An 11,999-nucleotide genomic window follows, 5' to 3' on the forward strand; every position below is an offset into this window, starting at 1 on the left:
TTATCTCCTCCTACTTCCTCTCTCCGCCCAGAAGTCCCACTTATACTTCCTGCCTAGCTATTGGTTGTTCAGTTCTTTACTAAACTGACTACAGCAATAAATCTTCATGCAGTGTGCAAACATCCCTCAACAGGAGAATGCTGAGGGACCCTCAGCTAAGCTGTGAGTTATAAGTAAGGAGGGTGCTAAATAAGAACCTATAGCAAGCATTTGCTGAAGCAAAAATCACCACTTTGGGCCCTGATATCTTTGTTTAAAGATTGGGAATTGTTGCACAATTTGTTGGTATGAATCTGTGCGGGGGAGACCTTGGCAGGTGAGAAACAGACACGCCAGGCAGAAAGAGCTTTTGTGAGAAGTTTATTTTAAAAAGGGGGGGAGGAAGGGAGGAGAAAAGCCGGCCTCTGGAAACAGAAATGGTGGAAGAGAACAGAGACACAGAGAGACAGAGAGAGACAAACACAGAGAGAGATACAGAGAGATCAAAAGGAATAAAAGGTAGAAGTAGGCAAAGTTCCACCTTTTATTTATTTTTTTTTGTTTTTTTTTTTTTTTTTTTTTTTTTTTTTTTTTTTGGTTTTTCGAGACAGGGTTTCTCTGTGGTTTTTTGGAGCCTGTCCTGGGACTAGCTCTGTAGACCACGCTGGTCTCGAACTCACAGAGATCAGCCTGCCTCTGCCTCCCGAGTGCTGGGATTCCACCTTTTAAAGGGACAGGGTACTGCCTGCCTTGTATGCAGGCCTGACACAGGGGTGATTACATCAGGTCCTCAAGGGGTGGGGCCAGGGGTGCCAGGATGCTAACATTTGGTCCAGGCAGTGTGTTGTGAGCACCCATCTTACAGTATAGGACAATGTGCAAGTGAGAAGATCTGCCTCTCTTTGCACTTTGAGTGGAACATGGCTCAAAAGTCCTACCTCTTGGAAACCCCTGGAAAAGTAAGACATCACTTAATAGTAAATCTTTTGTGCAAGTTAAAATTTAATTATTAGATAGGATTCTTTAACCTTAAGAAATCAGAATGGCAGATCTCTTAAGGGATGGGATTCAAATCTGCCAGTAACAGAGAGGAAACAACCAGGATCTGTCAACAAAAAGACAGGGAAAGTCCATTATCCTTGTGTGAGTGGTGTGCAGGATATTAAGGAGACTGATCCCGCTGCTGGGGGCTAGATGAGGATCTAGACGGACAAGGAGCAGCCCATCAGAGATCTCATCCTGGGGGTGCTAGACCTGAACCAAACGGGATGGGATAATTGGTCCATAGCTAGAATTGCCGGTAAAGGTAGAAGGGACCTTTACCTATTTTGGAAATTGCCTTCTGCCCTCTGAGCTATGAACCCTGTGCACTCTTTAACGACACCTAAAGCTGAAAGCCAAGGCAAAGAAACTGGGGAAATGGTGATCCAGTGTAAGAGAAGGTTAAGGCCTGGAGTTCATGCTGACAAAAAGCGCCTTCCAGTTGGTCCAGGAATCTCAGCACAGTAAATCTCCTGGCATTCACGCTGGCGGCCAGACCCATGCTCTTCGCTTGCTAATGAGGGGCAAATTAAACCACCACATAGGAAGCTCCCGCAGCTGTATGCACCTTTCTTGGGTACAAAGTCCTCTTTAGTTTACCAGACAGCTGCTTACAAAGGCTTATGCTGAATCTTTGCTCCAGGACGTACCCGCTGTCCCAGGCAGAGGTTGCTTCAGGCGAGGGGCTGGTGTTAAATCATGCTGTGGAGTAGCTCCCATACCCTCTGCCCACTCAATAACGTGAGTCAGTTCGCATCTGTGGGAACGCGTGAAAAACTGAACTTCGTGGCAAAGAGCTGAAGCCGCGTGGACATTTCTGGAGGCTGCACTCTATTATTTTTAACAAGGGAAAAAGGATAATAGCGCAATCCTGCCTGCTTCTCTAGGTCTCCAGGAGCTGCACCATTTCCATCCCTTTGCGCATTTCATAAAGAACAAAAAGCAGATTCAACTCAGAGAAAGAAGACAGTCCCAGTTCTGTCAAGTGTCTGGCACAGTGAGATGAAAGGTCACCATTCCTTGAGGCTTGGATTCAACGGCCTGAGTCGGGGCCTCAGGACCCTTGAGTCTCCTGCCCTTTGTCCAGTCACAGCATCTTCCCGTGGATGGTTCAGAGTTCACGGATGTGCGCGGTATTTATTTTAGAAATAGAGAAAGGTAGGGAGGGATGGGAACCGGCAAAGTCGATTGTTTTATTCGAATTAGGGATGTAATAAAAAGTGTATTCCCAACCATGGAGGATTCTACATCTCTACAAAGAGCTGAAGGTCAGAAGTAAATGAATTGTGATTTCTCTTATCAGCTGATCAAATGGCAAGGTATTTCATTTGTACATTTTAAATCCCCACAAGACACCTCCGAACTGGAGTAATGCCAACTTTCCTATGATGCTGAGAGATCAGAGTCTTTAGTGACTGAAGAGCACGTGAAGAGTACAGAGGCTGCTTTCTAAAGTCCACCCGCAAATACATCACACACACAGTGGACCAAGACGAGAAACCCATCTCTATTGATGATTAGGTTAGGTCCACGTGGACTAAATCCTCAAGTTAAAGATCAGAGATGCTTAACTGGGTTGAGACTTGAAGAAGAACTTTGTTGAAATCAAGAATAAGTTCTTTCTGTAATAAGAAGAGAGAAGAGAATGGGTGGCAGTGTTGTAGTGATCCCCACCAGAGATGACCACTCTGAGACAGTTCACAGCCACATGAAAGTGTTTGTTCTAGACTCAGGTGTTTGGGACCCAAATGTTTAGAGTAAGAATTTTTTTAAGGCAAAAAACCACATCCTGGTGTCTCCCACTGAAGCCGCAGGGGCAAGTTTTGTGCAAGCAAATTGTTTAACAAAAGCTAGGGTATCAGTAGGCTTGAAGGCGGAGAGGGGTCTGCGCAGGCAAGGAGTTTAGCAGGAGCCAAGATAACTTAGCTGGGGCATCTTGACCTTGGCTTCCTAGAAATAGAGTTGGATAATTTTCCATAGGGTTTCCCATCAAAGATCAAATTCTAGCTAAACTTAAACTCAGCAGGAATAGAAGATGTAGGAACCTCTGTCCTCTCTTTCCCTGTCAAAACAGTGGAGGGATGGACACGAGCAAAGTACATGTATGAAATGCCATGATGAAACAAGTGTTCTATGTACTCACTAAAAGTAAATTTCAAAAGTGAACAAAAAAAAAATCAGTGAAAGCTCTCAGAAATGAGATAACTGGCAGGAACTCAGCAATAAACACCAAAGCCATGGTACCGGGGTGAGTTCATATGCTATTGTTTAGTCTCAAATATAAATGGCAACATTGGCCATTCTTGTGTGATTGGATACTCTATTATCTTGGCAATGATAAACAGTATTGTAGCAAAACAGTATAAATGAGCTAAGGACTACTGTAAGCTCATTACCCTTTGATTGTGACCTGCCAGGGTAGGGGAGAAAAGAATAAAAATGTATAGGCTCATACATGCCTCTCAAAAGGAAGGCATGAGTATCAGGAAGAAGAGGGAAGGGTTCTCCCTGCAGCCTGGAGGAGCTAAAAGAACAGAGTGTTCCTGAGAAAGGAACTCTTCTCTAATTCAAAAGCATGGCCAGAGGATGGCAGTAACCAGAGCACTTTCCAGACACCTGTGAAACTGGCAAAGAACACAATGAAGCTTAATAAAAGTTATGCATGCTATGACGTTAACAAAAAAAAAACCCAATAGTTACAAAACTGGGAGGTGATCTGGGTGTGGTGGTGCACATCATAAATCCTGAAAATCAGGAGGCAGAGGTAGAGTTCTCTGTGAGTTCGAGGCCAGCCCGGTCTATTCAGCCCCAATGTTGTAAACTAGTCTATTTAATACATTCTCTTTGTAACATATATTCTCCGTGTCCATTCTGTTCCTCTAAAGAACCCACACACAGATTAATGCAGAAGTGTGTGCAGTCATGGGTGCATGACTAAGCTAGCGCTCAATAAAGGTAGGAGGGCTGCAAACAGTTTGGAAAACAATTCCAAGTGTTTGAGAGTAAAAAGGAGGAAATCAAGAGAAATGTGGGTGTGGAGTAAACCATTTTCCCAGAGTAAGTTGTGAGAGGCTGTTTGATATACATAGCAATCCTTAATCTTGACTAAAATTACAAAACTGGCAGAATGTCCCATGCAAATGAGTCCCGCATGAAAAACTAGAAACCTGGGAGCATTGGTTCCGGGTTGGCATGGGAAGGGATAAATGCCTATCACTGACACCTGGGTAACAAGTGCCATAGTCCCACATAACTGGCTGTCTGGAGCACAGACTGCAGGAGACACTATCTTGAACAGCTCACAGAATAGAGTCTTTTATTCTGAGGCCAGAAAAAAGAGCGCCATGAAAAATTGGATTTTGAAAGAGTCGGTTGAAAGAAGGAATAGGCAGTGTGGTTTGGGTCTCAGTGTTTGAAATTGATATCCGTTTGCAATTACTAAGAGGAACACTGCAACCACCCGGGCACCTTGCAGTCTGGGTTCAATAAGAAGAGTCTTACATTCCTTCTTAAAATAAAGCACTTTTTACAGATGGGCCTACGGCAGGGAGCACTGAGGCTGGCTTTAGAAATGAGTGTTGAATGCCTCATTCACTCTGCTTATGAGCCCTGGGATATTGGAAGCCGTGATGGTTAAGACAGCCCACCCCAGTCATCTCTTGATATGTAGGAACTGGTTTCCTGCAAGAAATGGCCCTTCACATGAGATTTGGGTAAGACTCACAGATGCCGTCTTCTTCGCTGGTGAAGGTGCCAGAGAGATGCTCGGCATTTCCAGTCCTGATCTGATAAACGAGCGGCTCTGATCCGCCTGAGCGAACACTTTGTCATTCATACTTTGCAAAGAATCTCTCCTTTCCCCAAGTCCCTGAATGTCTAGTCTGAACCAGAAAACAACTCCCTTCATAGTCATCTCAAGGATCAGACTGACCTCAGAGCAAAGCATCCTGGACCTGCTGGCTAATCCCTCTGCCCCCCACCTAGCTGCATTTAAACCCTCTTCTCCCTGCAAAAGCGCTTTCTGGTGGAGATCCCATGTTCAGACCTCCATTGCAACCACCACATCACAGCACACCCTTCCTTAGCTCCTCGTTCCTCTCTGTAACCCTTCTGGGTAGCATCTCTCCTTTCTCAGGTCTAGAAATCATTCGTATTTGACAGCTAGATAAACAAAAAGGAAATAAGAGCGAGGGAGTCAATCTCTGCCTGACTTCAAGCCCCTGGGCCCCACTGCCTTCTTGCTTGGAGTCTCAGAACGAACCTTTGGTTCTACTTGGCAAGCTTCCTTAGGGTGAGGCTACTGGGATATTGAGTCAAGAGAGCCTGGGACCCACATGAGCCCTGGTGTCTGTTCTCACATCTGCCGATCCCAACAGGGGTCATGTGACTGAAGGTAAGTCAGAAACTCCTGTGCTTCCGCAGAAATACCTTAACTGAATCTTGGGTCATTTATTTCAGTTCTACCAGCTACAACTTTTGTGACTGATTGGACTTTTCCAGTCACTGACACTCTACACCCTAGGAGTGTTTTTCATCCAGATCTTTTACCGAGACTTAGGGCAATAAGTATGGCTGTAATCTAGCTGCTCTCTATGTGGGGTTGTATAACAATGTATGTGTTGACATGAGTGTATCTGTGTGTGCGTTCTTGTGTGAGCATGTGCATGTATATATTTGTGGCTAAACAGGTCTGGAATGTCCATGAAGATCTTTCTACTCAAAGTATTCTTTCCCTCCTTGCTTCAGGCTTCAGCTGTATTGATAAGCTCTCCTTTGTCTGCCCTTCTGAATGGCTGTGAACAGTTTTCCAGCACAGGCAAGGGGGTACACGAGTTCCATGTGTCTCTGAGGGCCTTCTCTGTGGTTTTTCTCGGGGAGATGTCTTCTGCTGGCTGACTCATTCCTTGTTTACTGTAGTCACAGAGATGCTCACGGGATCGGCAGCCATTTCTGTGAAATGTTCAAATCCTCAGAGATAGCATGACCACATTGAGACCCATACAGACCACAGACCAGCATCAGTGATTGAGAGCTTGACATTGTCCTCTTTCTAAACCCTCTACTGGTCCTGAAGGGACCCTGCAGTGGAAAGTCACTGATCTGGGCCAGCCACTCAGTTAACTGACAAGGGAATCTCAGATGAGCTCCCTCTCCCGACCGCCAAACTGATGAGGACAGAGCTGGGACTCCGAGTCTTCACTTCTCCTCACACGGGGCACCTCCTTCACGGAAACTGCTTCCCCTGCTCAGTTCATCCTCATGCACCCCCCTTCACCGCAAGAGCCCCATGCTTGACAGGCGCACAAGTTTTTTGTGTGTTGGGGGGGGGGACACCTCTGATCTTATGGACTTTGGGACTGAATTATTCTGGAAGAAAAGAATGACGCAAAAAAAGGAAGGGCAACGCTTCAATGGTTGTGTGCATGTGTGTGTGTATGCATGTGTGTGTGTGTGTGTTTGTGTGTATTTACAAGTGCCTATGCACATGTGTACAGAGCCCAGAGGTCAGATGAAATTGGGTGTTTCCCTCAGTTGCTCTTTGCCTTGATTGACACAGCCTCTTGTCTAACCTGGACCTCACTGATTCAGCTTGAGTGACTGTGTAGCATGTCCCAGGGAGCTGCCTGTCCCTGGTGATCAGTGTTCCCCTTCAGTCTGAGTGTACAAACTCAGATCCTCATGCTCGGATGACAAGCTCTTCGACTGAGCCAGCTCTCTGCCCCGCCTGTCTTTTAAGGTGCTGAGGACGGTCTGTGACTCTCAAACACCTTTGAGATGCAGCTCACAGAAATGTGATAGAAATGTTTGTTGTCTTTTGACTGACAACACACATTCTTTATTTTGGGGCCAGACTTCGGTCGGTTTTTAAAAGTGGATTTGTTTTTGAGAAAAATTGGTTGGCCTTCTTACCAACCTCAGAATGGCTCGGGAAGCAGAACAAGGGCAGAGATGTATAAGGATTTGAATAAAACCTTAAACTCCAAATTGCATCATTAGTAATATACCCTGCAGGCCACCATTACTGGCTGGCAAGATATTCATCAGTACCAGGAGATTATGAACTGAAGAAGAGCCGCAAAATTTGCAACCTAGTGGATTAAAGAAATCCATCAGGCTGATGGAGCACCGTGCCCAAGAGAGGCCCGGAGTCGTAAATAGTTCAGCTTATTGTATTTGGCTTGAATTTGCCCATTTAACAAGAGAGTCTCTCTCACTCACTCACTCTCTTATTCTCTCCTTGTCTCGTTCCTGTCCTGCTTCTGCTTCCAGAATCCAAAGAAGTGCGTCGTGAGTCTGTGCTGCAGGGGCAATATGGTTCTTTAGATTGTTCTTGAGCTATTGGCATGTCCTACTTCCTGTGCGGTTACTTTAGTGCCCTGTGATTAGGTCTGGTCAATGGGTACTCAGAAGAATTGACAGGTGTCACATTTTAATACACTAAAGTGTATTTAGTTTTGTATGTGTACCTGTGTATGTGTTTGTGTGGTGGAGGTATGTTCACATGAATGTCCTGGAAAGCCAGAAGCCTAGAATTCCCTGGAACTGGAATTACAGGCAGTTGTGAGTTGCCATGATGATGCTGGTAATCAAACTTGGGTCCTCTGGAAGTGCAACAAGTGTTCTTAATCATTGAGCCATCATCCCAGCCTGGGTGTCACTTCTAATGTGAAGCACTGAAGAGCAGGGGTGAGGCCTTGTACCCACAGATGGGGAGACCACAGGTTAAACAAAGTGTCATTTTCTTCACATTCTAGCAAGGCCACAAACCACTGATGTCAACATGGCGCTCTTGGTGTTGATTCTGGTTGCTTGGTTGAGAACTGTTTACCAAGTTGTTCCCCAGTGAGACTGCCCTGTTTTTACCAGTTACTGAAGGAGCAACTGGTCCTAGATTGCTTTCGGTTGGTGTGACAAGGACCATAGAGAAAGGCGACACAGGGAGGAAGGGCTTATTTGGCTTACAGTCTTGCTCACAGTCCATTATCAAGGAAAGCCAGGGTAGGAACTCAAGGCAGGAACCTGGGGCAGAAATGAAAGCAGAATGATAGAAGAAGCGTTTCAAAGGCTTGCTCTTGTTGGCTCACACCCAGTTTGATGTTTATAGAACCCAAGACCACCAGCCTAGAGGCAGCACGCCCCACAACCATTTGGCCCCTCCCACATCCATCATTAATCAAGAAAATGCCCCACAGACTTACCTGCAGGTCAATCTGATGGAGGCATTTTCTCAATTGAGGTTCTTTGTTCTCAGAAGACTCCGGCTTATCTCACATTGACAGCAAACAAAAACAAAGCACAATTGAGGAGCAAGCCACACCAATTAGTTGACGATCCCCTGAGTGTGGGATTTGTCTGCTTCTCCATTATTCAGACACTGGTTCCTGTCCATATGGACCAGTGTATATTCAGTTTACACTCTGAGCTACAAACTAATCTATTTTCTTGCTCAGTTTTCCTTACTTTGGCCACAGGGAGCTCTTTAGATGGCTTTGTAACCTTTGATAGACTGCACCATGGTGGGGTGTTTTGCCTGCTCAAGTGCTTTCTCAAATCTTGACAGTTGGTCCAGGCATACACTTCTCTTCCATATTTATTCACTCTGTCTTTTAGAAGCAATGTTTTTCCAAGGAACTCTCATTCCTCTGACTGGAGACTGGCCTTAGAAACCAAGACCTGGGAGCAAAATGCTCTAATGATTAACGGTGTAAACAAGTTTATAGAGCATGGAAATACGTATGCTCATATAATCTGTATAAACTCATTTGTAAACATTTTTACAATAATACTTCAGATGTATTTGCTGTTGAAATAGCCTACATGGATGCTTAATTTGATACTTTGAAATTTATTATTTTATAATTTAGTGGTGTGGGGTGTGTTGTTCCTTTGGAAACTACAACTCCCAGACTCCTCCTGGACTATGGATACCTGTGCGCACACCTGCACACAGGTATGGGACATCCTTCCCAGACACCCTTGTGCTCCCCGTTAAAAAGGCAGGGCCACACGAGGCTCTCTCTCTCTCGTTCGCCTTTCCTCGTGTGTCCTGCATGCCTCCCCACCCTTTTGTGTTCCCCTCCCCCATTAAAGTGGACCCACGTGGGAGCCGCTGTGTCGTGTCTGTGTTTGTTCCACCGTGTGTGTCTGTCCTGTGCCCCATGTTTTAAGAAGAACAACCCTGTTTTTTAAGAAGAACAACAGGGTGTGTAAGGGACGAGATGTTCCATATAGCCCAGCCTGACCTCAAACTCAGTTTGTAACTGAAGATGACCTTGAATTTCTGTTCTCCTCTTTGCCTCCTGAGTGCTGGGATTACAGGTATGCGCCACCTAGCATTTGTGGTTCTGAGGATTGAATCCAGGGCTTTCTACAGGCTTGGCAAGCCCTCTACTGACCAAGCTGCATCCTAGACACATGTGTTAGTCTTACCATCTCTGTTAAAATAGTTCCTGTAGCTGGGCATGGTGGCTCATACCTTTAATCCCAATACTCTGGAGGCAGAGGCAGGCAGATCTCTGTGAGTTGTGAGTTTAAGGACAGCCTGGTCTACAGAGTGAGTCCCAGGACAGTCAGAGATACACAGGGAGACCCTGTCTCAAAACAACAACAACAACAAAAGGTATTTTCTGTAAGCATCTTTCCTACAACATTTACTTATTGATTCAATTTATTGCCATTTTTGGGAATTTTTTTTTGTGTGTGTGTATGTGTGTTAGAAAATGAGTGCTCAGTCTTTGATGGGACATCTACATATACTCCCCATACCCTACACCCAAACACAGTTCAGGGAACTTAGTGGAGCCGGGCAGAAACTTTAAGAGTCCAAGGACAGGGAGGCATGCTGAGAAATGCTGTTTCCTAGGCACTCACAGCATCTGCGGTCACCTCCACAAGATCAGAGATCCAGCATACATGGGGTAGATGGTCGTCCTGAGGAGCACTGGTGGCTTCTGGGAGAGGAGAGTCACTTTTTTGGGAGGATGTGACCACTGGTGTGATTCCCTTGTAGACAGTCCTACATCCATGCACGTAGGGCAGCACTAACTGGACTTAGCGGGTTGTTTAGAGAAAAGACCTGAAATTGGAAGTAGCTCATAGTGATGGGGCTACAGTGGAGTAGGAATGAGGAAATGGGGGTGAACATGATCATATGTCATTGTCTTCATATATGAAATCCTTGAGAACAATGGCACATTTTTGAGAGGTGTATGTGTCTTTGCCACAGGTTCTGGCTCTGATTTCAGGCGTAGCAACGCTGCTGTCCTAACAATGGTGCTGGAATCTTCTGGACCTTCACTGATGCTTCCATTTGCTCATGCAGTGGGTTGTTCAGAGACTTAGCTCAATTCCGCCTTTGATTGTAGAGACTGAGAGTGGAAAGACTCAAATATTAAATGTTGTCCCCCTTGTACTTTATTGTAGAAAGGGCAAATCTATAAAATGTTCTCTATTGGTATATCCCAAAACAGTTTCCACAATGATGCCCACCCAGTTCTTAGTATTTGCCTGAAATTCTTACTATTTGCTCAAGATTTAACAAAAACAACAACAACAACAAAAAAAAAACCCACCCCAAATGTATCAAATTAATTGAGGAAGGAGACACATTTGACAAGGCTGTCCTTTCTGGTCCACCATGCAGACAATGAATCTCTTTCTTCCTAACTTTTCCTAAAAACTGGTACTAGTGAATTTGGCTCAGACTGCAAGGTTAAAGTATTACTAATTTTTGTTTATTTGTTTATTATGGCGTTGTATAGATGCTGTGTTCCTTAGGAAATAAAGCTTCCTTGCGAGTAAATAGATTCGCTGTGTACTAATTGGGGTTCAGGAGAGGATGTCTTTCAGCGGCTCAGCTACTCGGTCAGTCACTTAACACCCAGCACGTGTAAACATGAGTTCCTATATACAGATGCCGTTTCTAAATTTATAGCTTCCCAACAGCCATTAATTTTGCTACCATATGGGTCACAAGAGGTGAGCTGATAAATCTTGCATCTGCAGCAGCGTAATGCTTTCACAATGCACGATTATTTTCAGAATCCATGTGTATTTCAGCCAGGCTATGATTGATCTCTCGCGAGCGCGGAGCGGCTGCATGGAGGGAATCAATAAGACACTGGACCCACCTGCTCTGTATAGATTGTCTCCCTGAATTGGCAAAGGAGAACCCATGGCACCTCTGAGTGTATCTCCTCCCTATAATGACTAACTTAAGAAAGCAGTGCACAAGGAAGCTTGACCTTTAAGTAGACAACATCATGCACCCATATCCCCTCATTGGGCAGTGAAGCAATCTGCCATAATCAATGATGTGATAAAACACTCCCTCTACCCATAGGACAAAATCTTTTTTCCAGAATTAAGATATTACCTTTTTCTTACCATCAATAGTGGTCTATCTAAATCATCCTCCTGAGATATTTCCTGCTAACGTACCCCAGTTACACAGTAAGAACGAAATCGGATGGTCTTCTGGTCAACCCATTCTTGGTGGACTGTATTTCCACAGCATGCGCAAATGTAATTTTAAATATTTGGTAGAATAAATATAGAAGGACCAGATAATCTCTGTACACAGAATGGAAGGATTCCTATGCTCATCAGGATGCTACTCCCTCTAGGAGTTTGACGCCAGGTGTGGCTCCCTGTCTTATTAAGAGTAAATTTTGAATGCCTTTGCAATTAAAACTGTTATATAAATGGAGGACTTTCATATTCCATGAAGTGTAGCTCTGTAAAATATGGAGGCTGTTTCCACATTCTCAGAGAAACTGGAGACCAGAAACATAGATATCACAGTCTCTCGGCACTGAACTAGACCAGGCCTCAGCTTTTCTGTTCCCCTAGTGTTTTTCTTTTTCTATTCCCTGTTGCTTCTTCATATGGTATTTTCAGTCTCTCTCTCTCTCTCTCTCTCTCTCTCTCTCTCTCTCTCTCTCTCTCTCTCTCTGTGTGTGTGTGTGTGTGTGTGTGTG

This window comes from Microtus ochrogaster, chromosome 8 (genome assembly GCF_000317375.1).
Source record: "Microtus ochrogaster isolate Prairie Vole_2 chromosome 8, MicOch1.0, whole genome shotgun sequence".
Classification (NCBI taxonomy): Eukaryota; Metazoa; Chordata; class Mammalia; order Rodentia; family Cricetidae; genus Microtus; species Microtus ochrogaster.